This window comes from Macrobrachium nipponense, chromosome 31, assembly GCF_015104395.2.
Source record: "Macrobrachium nipponense isolate FS-2020 chromosome 31, ASM1510439v2, whole genome shotgun sequence".
NCBI lineage: Eukaryota > Metazoa > Arthropoda > Malacostraca > Decapoda > Palaemonidae > Macrobrachium > Macrobrachium nipponense.
In genome coordinates, this window is record NC_061093.1 from 31,435,045 (window position 1) to 31,447,364 (window position 12,320).

Genomic DNA, 12,320 nt, shown 5'->3' on the forward strand with positions numbered 1-12,320 from the left:
TCTAATATCACCTAAACTCTGCCGCATAATGCAACTCGTTGGCCAAGCGTTGTTTCATATCCTTTCCTTTGTGATAATGTTCATGAAATCAAATATTTGCTGTAAAGACAAACTGCACCCTGTCCTGTGCCTTTCAATATTCATCCCTTGCCACGACCACTCATTGTTTCGTCTCCGTCCAAGATGCAAATTTATATCGTTCATTCGGCGACGCATTATTTCCGAAGCCCCCTTTGGCTATTGGAGATAACTTTGCAATGACATATTGCGTCGGAACCAATAGGATCTTGAATGCAGAAATTCAAATGCTCCTCGGAACTTCGCGTGCTTGATTTAAAGGTTGGCCTTCATATTTTGCATAATGCCGTTGCGGGAGCATTTTCGTACCTCAGGCTACTGTTTTATTTTCGGTTGCCTGTCGTCATTCAGACCATAGATACAGTCTTTCTTGAATTCTGTTGGATCAGTTTCCGTGGTAGCGAGTTTCGTAATTTCTACTTCACTCGGCTTTTATGTGCAAGTTCATTCGTGTAAGGAAGTAGTTATTGGGCACAGCTTTCCGTGTCAAAAATGATGACAATGGTTGCAGGTCCACAATAATATCGCATGTGAGTATTTAGTCTTTAATAGATAATAAAAGCTTTCGAACCTTGTACTAGGTTCATATTCAGTCAAGTGCTCTTGACTGAAGATGAACCTAGTCCAAGGTTCGAAAGCTTTTATTATCTATTAAAGACTAAATACTCACATGCGATATTATTGTGGACCTGCAACCGAAGTAGTTATTAACTAGTTGTCAGTAAAAAGTAACAGGACTTACGTAAGGGTAGATCTATTTCATGAAACTTAAGTAGTAATATTATTAAACATTTTCATTTTCATTTTTATCTGGCCGACATTGATCTGTAGAGATCCTTCTCAGTAAGCTTGCAGTATCTTAGTACCAACAAATCTAGTTAGGAGAAGTAAACTTCATAACTATAGTAGATTCATATGAACCGTGCATTTGATGTCTAGGCCAGTCCCTTACGACGCTCCTGATTGGCTGTTGATAAGCCAATCACAGGACTGGAAATTCTCAGTCTGTATCGAGAGTTCACATGGGTAGGTTCTATATTCCACCTCTCCTGAGGGATACGTCTTTCAAAAGTTTTCCTCAGGAGAGGTGGAACTTACATCCTGCCTATGTGAACTCTCGAGAGAGACTTGAGAGTTTCCAGCCCTGTGATTGGCCTGTCAATAGCCAATCAGGAGTGTTGTGTGAATGTGAATGTACAATAGTTACCTCCACGAATTTCTCGGAGAAGCATATCGAAATAATTCACATGATGAATCAGCAAAACTGAATTCGAAGTCAAGAAAAGGACACGCAAAATTACACTAAAATAAATGTTCTTTACATAGCTAGAACATGACGCTTTTGGTATACAGTGATCTAAAAAAAAAAAAAAAGAAAAGTACCATATGATTTTGGAAGGTGGTGGCTCATTTCCCAGAAATGAGTAAAAAATCTTACTCAGTAAATTACTACAATCAGTTTCCATTTAAATGGCAAGGGCGTGAAGTAAGGACTTACTACGGTACCTGCTGATTGCCGTTCAAAGAAAAAGAATGACATTGCATTTAAAAGAATATATATATTACATTTATTTTTCCATTAAAATTTTCCAGTTGTTTGTCAAATCCATTAAAAAGAAGAAAACTAACGACGAAAAAAAATTACAAACTACAGAAGATATATGTGAATGTCCGTGTGTGTATTCAGATGTTCAACACACACTTAACACCACTTTATACACAAGTGTGTATGTATAAGAACGCACTCATGATTGTGACTTGGTGTAAGTGAATTTAATTATTGTGTTCTTTGTTTCTAAGACAGCCAAACAGATGGTTTAAGCTATTCCTCGAAATGTGTTCTTATAAAGTAACTACCAAACATTTCGGTGTTTTGCGCGAAGTTTGGGGATTAAATGTAGAAACAACTCGAGTTCATGATTTTTATCCGTTTCTTAACATTGTGCTACTGAAAGTTATTCATGCAGTAAAGGAATTTCATTTCAGGTTTAGCCAGCCTTCTGTTGGGTCTGCATGCATATATCTATCTATCTATCTATCTATCTATCTATCTATCCATCTATCTATCTATCTATCTATCTGTCTATATATATATATATATATATATACAGTATATGTATGTATGTATGTATGTTATGTAGTATGTATGTATGTAATGTTATTATGTAGTCTGTATGTATGTATGTATGCATGTTAACTGAATCACGAAAGTTTGGAACGTGATGAATCCATGAATAAAGGTATAAGCCACGAAGGAAAAACTCCGTTTGTTTTTCCTTCGTGGCTTATACCTTATATATATATATATATATATATATATATATATATATATATATATATATATATATATATATATATTAAAGACAGAGAGAGAATATACATAAACTGAAGACTTTTTTTTTTTTCACTTAATTCCTTCCTTGCCAATGAATTATTACTTTCTTATTTCGCAATTATAATTTTAGGAATTAGAATTTCAGCCTCATTGCCAAACTTTCGAAAACTCGTTGAGAATTTCAACTCTATTTTTATTACAAAACCACTTTAACCTCATGCTTGGTTGGTTTCAATGTGTGTAATGGCTAAAAAGAAATAAAGGTTAAAATTCACATTATTATGCATACCGCATAGATCACTTCAACTGTCCACTTTGTTACGAAGTAGTATAAATTCTTTGAGAAGTAATACATTAATATATATATTAAATGAAAGACAGCTAATCGGTCAAAAGGTAAGACACTTGCGCACTGTCTTGCTTTTAACAACAAGACGTGGCTGCTGGAGAAACCTCTGATTATAACAACGACCTCGGCTAGGGAAAAGCCACCTGCTGCAATTATCATGGAATGTTATGCTTTACTCTACTACGTTTCGTTCTTGTCTGTTCTATTCTCGTGAAAGAAGCAGCGAATTGAATCAATCTGGAAAATACTTCGGGTATCCGCAGGCTTTGTCATCCTTCGAATTGAGATCAGTTTCCTTGTGGGATTCCCGTGTATGATCAATCATACTGCATTCAAGCAATGAGACTTCTTCTCCCTCCTCTTCAGTTGTCGTTTCAGCCTGTGTTTCCTTTTATTTCTCATTTTCTAATCTTCATTTAATTTCCTACTTTCTATGTAAATCACTCGTTTTTCTTCTCTTGGCAAATGGTGCATGACACCTGTATCATTCGCAGAATTCACTAGGAGTTGTATTCTTTTCCCTTGTGTTTTGTGGGGGGCGGTTCTTTGCGAGTAGGCGGCTCAGTCACAAAAGAAAAAAAAGTAACTGCGCGTACACAAGGTCTCGATGAATCTTGTGCTCTCCAGGGTAGATGCAGAAGTGACTATGAAAAATGAACTTGCTCGAGGGGGAGAATTTGGGCCTCTCATGTACATGATGAAATGATGGCTATTATGAAAATCCTTGTCAATTTTCGTCCGTAATCACTTCAGATCAGTTAGGCGTGCTCCATTTACCTCATTCAGGTACGAATTACCTTTCATGGCAATTTCTAAGACAAAAAAATGTGGTACATTTCCAAAGTTGTACAATTCTTAGGTCCCTTTACCCTTTTCTCTGAGCTACAGCTTTACACATTAAGTACTGTTACTCTGTGGGCCCTTATAACATTTCCAAAGGTACGATTTGCATGGTACATAAAAAAAACTTCTTGCCTACGAAGGTGATCAGGTTACATTATTCTAGAAAATCCCCAAGCATCCAGTGGCTTCAGTCATTGATTAGTTTCATGAGTAGTAACGTGGTTGGATGTAAAAATTCTTGAGGATAAAGTTTTTGTTTATAAGATTTCTTGCAACATATTGAGTCTTTCAGCAAAAGATAAAGCAAGTGTTCTCATGTCCTAAAGCACCCTTTTATAATAGCTGATATGGACCTGGAAAAGACTTATGGTGAATATATATACTATATCTGCGATGGTCCTGGAAGTAATCAGATTTCATGGACTGTTTAACATCAAGATCCATTCTCACGTAATTGTTCCAGCGGATACGCCCACCAGATTCGGCACTGGTGGCACTCACCACCTGTCCACATTTACCAGTAATCAGGGTTGAAGATTTTGAAGCGAAATACATAAGTTTGTCTTGCAAATGGTTTTTTGATTGGCTTTTTCAAGTTCATCGAGCAATGTGAGATTACAGTAAACATAAAATGACGCACACAAATATATATAAATATATATATATATAATATATATATATATATATATATATACTGTATATATTATATATATATTATATATATATATATTATATATATATAGAGAGAGAGAGAGAGAGAGAGAGAGAGAGAGAGAAGAGAGAGAGAGAAGAGATACAACAAATAACAAGAGACAGTTACAAAGCTTTACGGTACGTATATAGAGAATGTAAAGACGTAATACAGCATCTATAATTTAGCACAGTAATTCAAGGTCGCATTATAGTACAATATTTTATTAGATATAAAAACATTTTACTTATAAATACCTTCGAAATAAATTCATTTTTTCCTGTGATTTAAAAAAGCTCACACAGGCTATACATTAAATCACTTAACACCTTGAACCGAAATAAGCTCATATGTCTTGCTAATTTCAGAGTTATATTATACGGTGTTATTTTCTCTCCTCGTCCCGCGAATACCAATTGCCCTTAATCCTAACTCTCTGAGAAAGGGGCGAAGCCCTTAGAAGGAATGCCAACCCTTAATTCAGAAAAGGGCTCTCTTCATAAGGTCAAGGGTGGTATTTCTATCATGGTCACTGCCTTCATCTGTTCCACCCTTATCCTGAATATTTATGAGCGAACCCTAGAAAGCGGTCTGTCCCTTCCCAAATCCACCCAAAAGAACCCCCACCCCCTACCCCACCCTATACCCCCAGACTCAACCGCCTCCCCAGCACACCACCAATATACCCATCCATCACCAACTCTCTCTGTCTCTCTGTCTCTCTCACTCTCATTCTGTCTTTGTGTGTGCTATTTTCAAGGTTACTTGGCTCTGGTCATTGAGCGGAAGTTACCAATTTATTTATAGCAGTATGGTCAAATCGACAGAGTATCATTACCTGGTTACCTGTGAGAAACGAGAAAGAGAGAGAGAGAGAGAGAGAGAGAGAGAGTTGTTCGTTATTGTACGTCGACTCTCAAGGTCAGGGAGGAAGAGAGAAATTAACAAAAATGAGTGAGAATTATTACGAGCAATACTTTTCATTTTCTTTTCACTGGACCTCTAGGAATGCAAGGTCTCTGTCATTTTTTGTATGATGACTGATGAACTTTCTAGGCTCCAAATTTCTGAAAAATAGTGTTCGTTCACCTTCAAAAATATTACCTAATGCCTCATAAGTGGTTAACCAGTCATTGGTACACTTAGCTTGAAGGGAAAATTATTTCTGGTAAAGTTAACAAAGATTTATTTGGAATTTGGTAAATGTATAAAACTTCAAAAATTATGCCATTTTCACGTTACGCAAAGGCTGTAGTACATAAGAAAAACGAAAATCATTTATATATATATCTATCTATATATAGTATATATATTATATATATAAGATCTATATATATATTATGAATAACTGATCACGAAGTACATAAAACGTGATGCTATGTATAATTAAAGGTTTTTTTTTTTTGCCACGAAGGAAAAAATGAAAAAGCGAAATACCTAAGTACTTTCGGTGGTCCTGTTTCGGACCCCTTACACATATATATATGTGTGTGTGTGTGTGTGTGTGTGTGTGTGTGTGTTCCAGCATAACTCCAGTATGCATAGAACGATTTCAACCAAACTTAGTATACATGTATGATTTACCATATGGAAAAGAATACTCTTGGGGTAAGACATCACTGACACCTAAGTGTGGGTGTGTATGGGAAGAAGGTGAAATGTAAAATAAACGAAAATGACAGATATTAGTGTCTAATCCATAGTTTTCGAGGTCACTGAGATGAATGGCAGCACTCCCGATGCCCGTTAGCCCAGATAAGAAGGGGGGTTGAGAAGGGGTGGGTAGGGATTTGCATGTAAAAGTAAAAGAAAACAACAGATAATAGTTTCTGATCCATAGATTTTGAGGTTGCTGAGTGGGAGAGTGAGACGCCAGATGCTCTTTAAGTCCACGTTCAACCCCAATGGGTAGGAGGGATGAGAATGGGTGGGAAGGGAGTAACATGAAAAAATAACAGGAAACGACAGATATAATCCATCGTTTTCGAGGTCACTGAGATGAATAGTGACACACTCCCAATGCCCTTTAAGTCAGTATCAGGGTTGAGGAGGTGTGAACAATAAAATGTCAAAAATGACAGATATTAATGCCTAATCCTTAGTTTTTGAGGTTGCTGAGATGTCCTTCAGTTCCAAGTTCAGCCCCGACAGGGATGAGGGTTGAGAAGAGGGGAAATGTCAAAAATACTGGGCAATATAACTGAAGCAACTATCTTAACAAGAAAGGGAGAGATTATATGAAAGAGAGAAAGAATAGAGGGTGTGTTAGGAGGAGAAAGATAGAGAGGTTATCGTGTGTCATTCAATTTCCCTGGGCATTGCCAGGTTGGTTAGCTAGTATGTATATGCATATATACACATGTGTGTGTGTGAGTGAGGACGTGCACGTGTACGATCAAAATTCGTAATTTATCGTAGTGTCGATGACCCTTGGTAGCGGCAGTTCATTTATCAACAAATAAAAAAAAAAGAAAAAACAATGACCCGTCCAACAGGAATGGTCCCTAATCATCTCCCCAACCTCTACGCCACCTTCAAGTTTAATGAGTCTCGTCTTGGCAGATTTTCTTATCACGTTTCTAATTTCCATTCTTTGTCTAGTTGTGCCGCCTCATTATAATATAGTCCAGGGGTGTCAGTGATGTTCCAGCTGCGTATGATTCATCTCTTCTGTGAATATTTTGCTATAACATATAGTAGAGGGATTTATACATGCATACATACAAGTATATATGTATATATTGTGTATATTTGTACGTATGCATGTATGAATCCCTCTCTATCTTAAAGACTATCCATAAGCATCATAAGCAGTTGGAACATAATTATTATGAAAGTATGAAAATCCAAAACGTCGTCTTAATGCTTAACAAAATTTTATTTTCCGATGCAGAAAAACCATGAAATAGATACACTGATTCTAATTCAGTTTCAAGATATATTAGCTTTGAGTTCTCGTGAGAGTCTGATGTGTACTTTAATATTGATCTGAAATCTCCACCACCCCCTTTAAATAAAAAGAAATACAATCTCCTAACACGTTTAAAAATGCTTCTTGGATTTGCCCCCTGATTAAAAATCAAAAGAATATAGATGACTTCAACGGAATTTTATATATATATATATATATATATATATATATATATATATATATAGATATATATATATATATGTATATGTGTATGTAGTATGTATGTATTTTGTATGTATATATGATATATATATATATATATATATATATATAGTATATATATAATATATATATGTGTGTGTGTTTTGTGTGTGTGTGTTTGTGTGTGTGTGTGTGTGTGTGTGTGTGTGTTGTTTGTGGATGGTTTATTTGCCTGACCAAGACAGGTTTGAAGATCGAAAGGATGAGTCCACTATCTTTCACTTTATATATTCATATATATATATGTATATATATATATATATAATATATATATATATATATATAGATATATATATATATATATGTGTGTGTGTGTGTGTGTGTGTGTGTGTGTGTGTGTGTGTGTGTGTGTGTGTGTGTGTAATCAGGGGGAAAATCCTGGAAGCATTCTTAAAATGTTAGGGAGATTGTAATTGTATTTTTTTTCTAAAAGGGGTAGTGGGGAGTTCAGACAGATATTAAAGAACACATCAAAGCCTCATTAGAACCCGAAATTGATATATCTTGAAACTGAATTAAAAGCGGCCTGTATATTTCCTTGTTTTCTGCACCGGAAAATAATTTTGTTTTCTTTTTTTTACCTTCCATTATAACACTTTGGGGATGCTAATCTCCTTGGATCCGTATTCGGAAATAATAAATTGATTCAAGTCATAAGACACAATAGTAAATAATGTATGAACAGCAAGAAGATAATTTCCACAATTAATTGGTGCCTGTCCATATCAAAACCATTATTATTATTATTATTATTATTATTATTATTATTATTATTATTATTATTATTATTATTATTATTATTAGTATTATTATTATTATTATTATTATTATTTAGGTGTGACTTTTAACACAATTTCATTTAAAGCTTAGAGGTCTTACGGTTCAAATTTATAACTGCTATACAGATGAACTCTTCTGAGTAAATAAAGCAACCACCTTGACCACACAAACCATGGATACTAATTCAACTTTTAGAAATCGAGGCAAAACGCATTGTGTCTTAGAAGGCCATTACAGTACATTGATATTGATCGTGAGTTCAAGGTTGTGGCATCAAGAGAATTTTTACTGTGTTTTATTGAGGGCATTGTATTTAGTGTGCGTCCATCAAGGTGAATTAGTGCCTTGAGAATGTCACATGTACCGTCGGTCAGGTAACCTATATAGTTTCCGGTAAAAACATACCTTGCTGCATTCATAGCACACCTGAAGAAAATGAAAACATTTGCCACTGCCAGTTGTATAGAAAACGAGGCGTGTTGCGAGAGTTTGATGGGTAACTACCGAATGAAGAGCGGCTCTTGGTCACGACCAGCAAAAGATATCCGTGCAATCGTAAAATGTTTGAATCAGCTAAAGAGATGATAAGGATCTGCCTGTATTGTGACTTATAATCATAAGTGATAAGTGGTATGTCCATAGCGTTTGAAATTAATAACTATAGATAATACCTTTGTTTGCAATTATTTCCGTTTTCAAGTTCCTGAAATATTTTCTAACTACTCCAGAAAGAACCAAAGATGCTAACCTAAATTCCTCCTATTTTAAAATACTAGCAAAAATTATACATGACTGATATCTTGGTTTGTTTGTGGTGTGTTGTGTTTGTGTGTTGTGTGTCCAGAATATTGTCCAGTCACAAAATGCATGACATTGCAAAAAGATAATAATATGGTATATAATATAATAATATATATAGTGGATAATATATAATATATATAATATATATTATTATATAGATATCTATTGAGATATATTATCTATAGATGAAGTACCCTTTATTCTCTTAGAAATGGACTATGTGAAAAGAGATGTTACATAACAGTGACAGATTAATTCATTTTGTCCCAAGAAGGGTTGGTGTGAAGTAAAACCGAAGGACACGGCTATATGTGGTGGTTCATTCCACCTTTAGGCCGCCACTAGCGCTTAGTTATACCTGCGCAGTTATGTCTGCGCAGGCAAAACTGAATGTTTGTGGGTTCAGTTATGCCTGCGCAGGCATAACTGCGTAGGTATAACTGAGCCGTTAGCGGCGACCTTACATCATAGTTCTAGGTAACCCACTTGAATTTTTGAAGCCCGTGGTCCAGTTAAACTTCCCTTATAGGCCAGTCAAAAAAAAAAAAAAACAAAATAAATAAAAAGGATTCTCAATCTCCTGGCTTGCGGTGCCTGCACTTATTATTTTCTGGGGAAGGCCAAGAGTTATGTAACAACTTTTTTGTTTTGTCATTTGGGTTTGTGACCACGGTAAGATTAACGCCCAGTGAATGCCTTGCACTCGACTGGATTTTTTGGATTTTTTTTTCCTTTTGTTTTCAGTTGATTTTTGTTTAAATGATAACATGAATGCCGGTATCTCATTTTTATTTTATTTATAAATCAGTTTATCTTCAACGCTTTTTGGTGGAAAGAAATTTTTGTTTTGTCCCTACAAAACCTTAATTCAGTAGGACCAGAAACCCCGATTACTAATGAGAATAATAATGGAACTAGTTATCATTTGTTTGCACACACACACACGCATATATATTTATTTATTTTGTGTGTGCAATTTATTTGATTCTCCTCTTTGCTTTAACTTCTCTTTACTGTCAATCCTACGAATTTAAAGTAAAGGAAGTTAAGAATTCTCTTAATATGTGCAATAACCTTGGACCCTCCTTCTTTTCCCCTTTCTGGAAGTTTCCCGACGTAAGGAGGAGATACTTACTTATTCTCTTAGAAACCTTTTTGAGGCCTTCCCCTTCCTTCGGTTGGGCCTACCCTGAAATTCCGGCCGCTTGGGGCCCCTCCACACCATGCTGTCTATTTTGGTCCCTCTTTTCGTTTTTTCGATTTTGGCTCATTCTAGTCGTTTACGTTTTTTTTGTTTCTAATGACAGAATTTACGGTCGTTTTTATGTCCAGTCTCTGTCCTTCGTTTTTATTTTAACATATTTTAAACGGTTTCGTTTTATTACCGATTCTTGACATTAACCGGTTCTGGTGTTTAGGAATCTTCCCAAGTTCGACTCTGGAAGGAGAGTGGAAGCTTCCTTTGACGTAAAATGACTCGTGAAGAAATCAACAAGCAAACGTTACCGGTTGGGAAACCGGTTTAATTCCACAATAAACAGATAAAACCAGAAGTGAGTTAAGTTATTTTAGGCGGCAGAAGGCCTGCAGAGAGAAGAGAAGAGAGAGAGAGAGAGAGAGAGAAGGGTAGGGGGGCGGGGCGGCTTCTGCCGAGAAAGGCATAGAGAGAGAGAGAGGAGGAGAGAGAGAGAGTTCCTCGTGCCGAGAAAAGACTATTGCGAAGAGTCAGATATAGAGGATAGAGAGAGAGAAGGCTTCTGCCCAGAGAAAAGACATGCAAGAGAAAGAGAGTAGAGAGATAGGCTTCATTCCCGAGAAGACATAGAGGAAAAAGAAAAAGAGAGAAGAGCGAGAGATAAAGGCCTAACCTGGCCGAGAAAAGACGATAGAGAGATAGTAGAGAGGGGGGTGGGGGCATCCTACCGAGAAAGACATAGGGAGAAAGAGACAGAGACAGAGATATAGAGAGAGCCTTCTGTCGAGAAAGACATTGAGAGAGAGAGGGCGGGAGAGAGACAGAGAGAAAGAGAGAGAGAGAAGGAAGGCTGTATGGTCTTTCGGAGACACTATTGAACCCTCTTTAAAACTTGTCCACTGCGACCGGGAGTGGAACAGGAAGGGGCTTCGGTTGACCCAAAATAACTCTCTCTCTCTCTCTCTCTCTCTCTCTCTCTCTCTCTCTCTCTCTCTCTCTCCAGCCTCCCAGACCAGAACTATGCGTTGACCACGTGAGATTGAAGAGCGATAAGGCGGAAGTGCCACTTCCAAACCTTTCTTGAGAGCTTTGATTTCCTCGGGAGCGAAGACATAGTAAAGAAATATATGAAATAATAATGTTATTTGTTTGTCTAAAAATAGCTGTAAAAATTCTATTCGTTTCTCTCCGTCATCCTGAGGCGTTTTTAATGAAATAAACGGTGACAAGACACTGACGTTCCCAGGGTGGGGGGAAAAAAAAAAAAAGGACTATGTCCCAATTGAATAATAATAGATTAACTGGAGCTATTGTTATGACCAAAAGTAATAGATTATATAGAACTATTATGAAAAGAAGTGCTGTAAACAAGTGAGAAAAAAAAATATTCCATAGGAAGGAATTTTCCATTCATTTGTTCATTTATCAGGCATTATAAGAAAACGGGGTTATATGAAGACTTTGCGATGAAAAGGAACTTGCTGTCATTTGGCTCATATTGAAAAAAAACAAAAAAGACAAAGAGCGAAGTTCTAGCAGAGTAAATGAATGCTAAATTAAAAGGTCAACTGACAGGTAATGATAGGAGCAGAGAGAGAGAGAGAGAGAAGAGATAGAGGAGAGAGAGGAACATACCAAGTAAGGAAATTAAACAGGTGAAGAAGCTGAGCTGCATGCAACCGACACCACCTTCTGAAAGAGTTAAAAATCCTTGCAATGATCCTGACATACATTTGGAACTACTAAGACGACGATCCTCTTGGGTAATATGAATGAGTTTTAATATCGGGTTTCGTCACTTCCAGCACATGCCCAGATTCAAACTGACCTCACACTCGACAGGGCTGGCGCTATATAACCTCGCTTGCGGTACTCCTCTCCCTCCCCCTCCCCCTCCGCTCCTCTCCTTCCTTCCTCCTCCGCGCTCTCCCTCTTTTACTCTCCCCCCCCCCCCCCCCCACCCATCTTAACACAACCAGATTAACCTGCTTCTACACAACAACTGGTATGGGACCACGCCACATGGAATCTACAGTTCTACTAGCATTTTTTTTTAAAGATCTTTTTTTTTCCGGG

General features: G+C 36.7%; 1 protein-coding gene across 1 annotated transcript in view; it reads right to left on the reverse strand.

The window, feature by feature from the left end:
* Positions 1-12,070, reverse strand: part of LOC135206740 (uncharacterized) — a 107,432-nt gene extending 95,362 nt beyond the window's left edge. The window contains exon 1 of the mRNA XM_064238216.1: positions 11,976-12,070. The gene's annotated coding sequence lies outside the window, so the exon portion shown is untranslated. The remainder of the gene's footprint in view (positions 1-11,975) is intronic.
* Between the last annotated feature and the right edge of the window lie 250 nt (positions 12,071-12,320).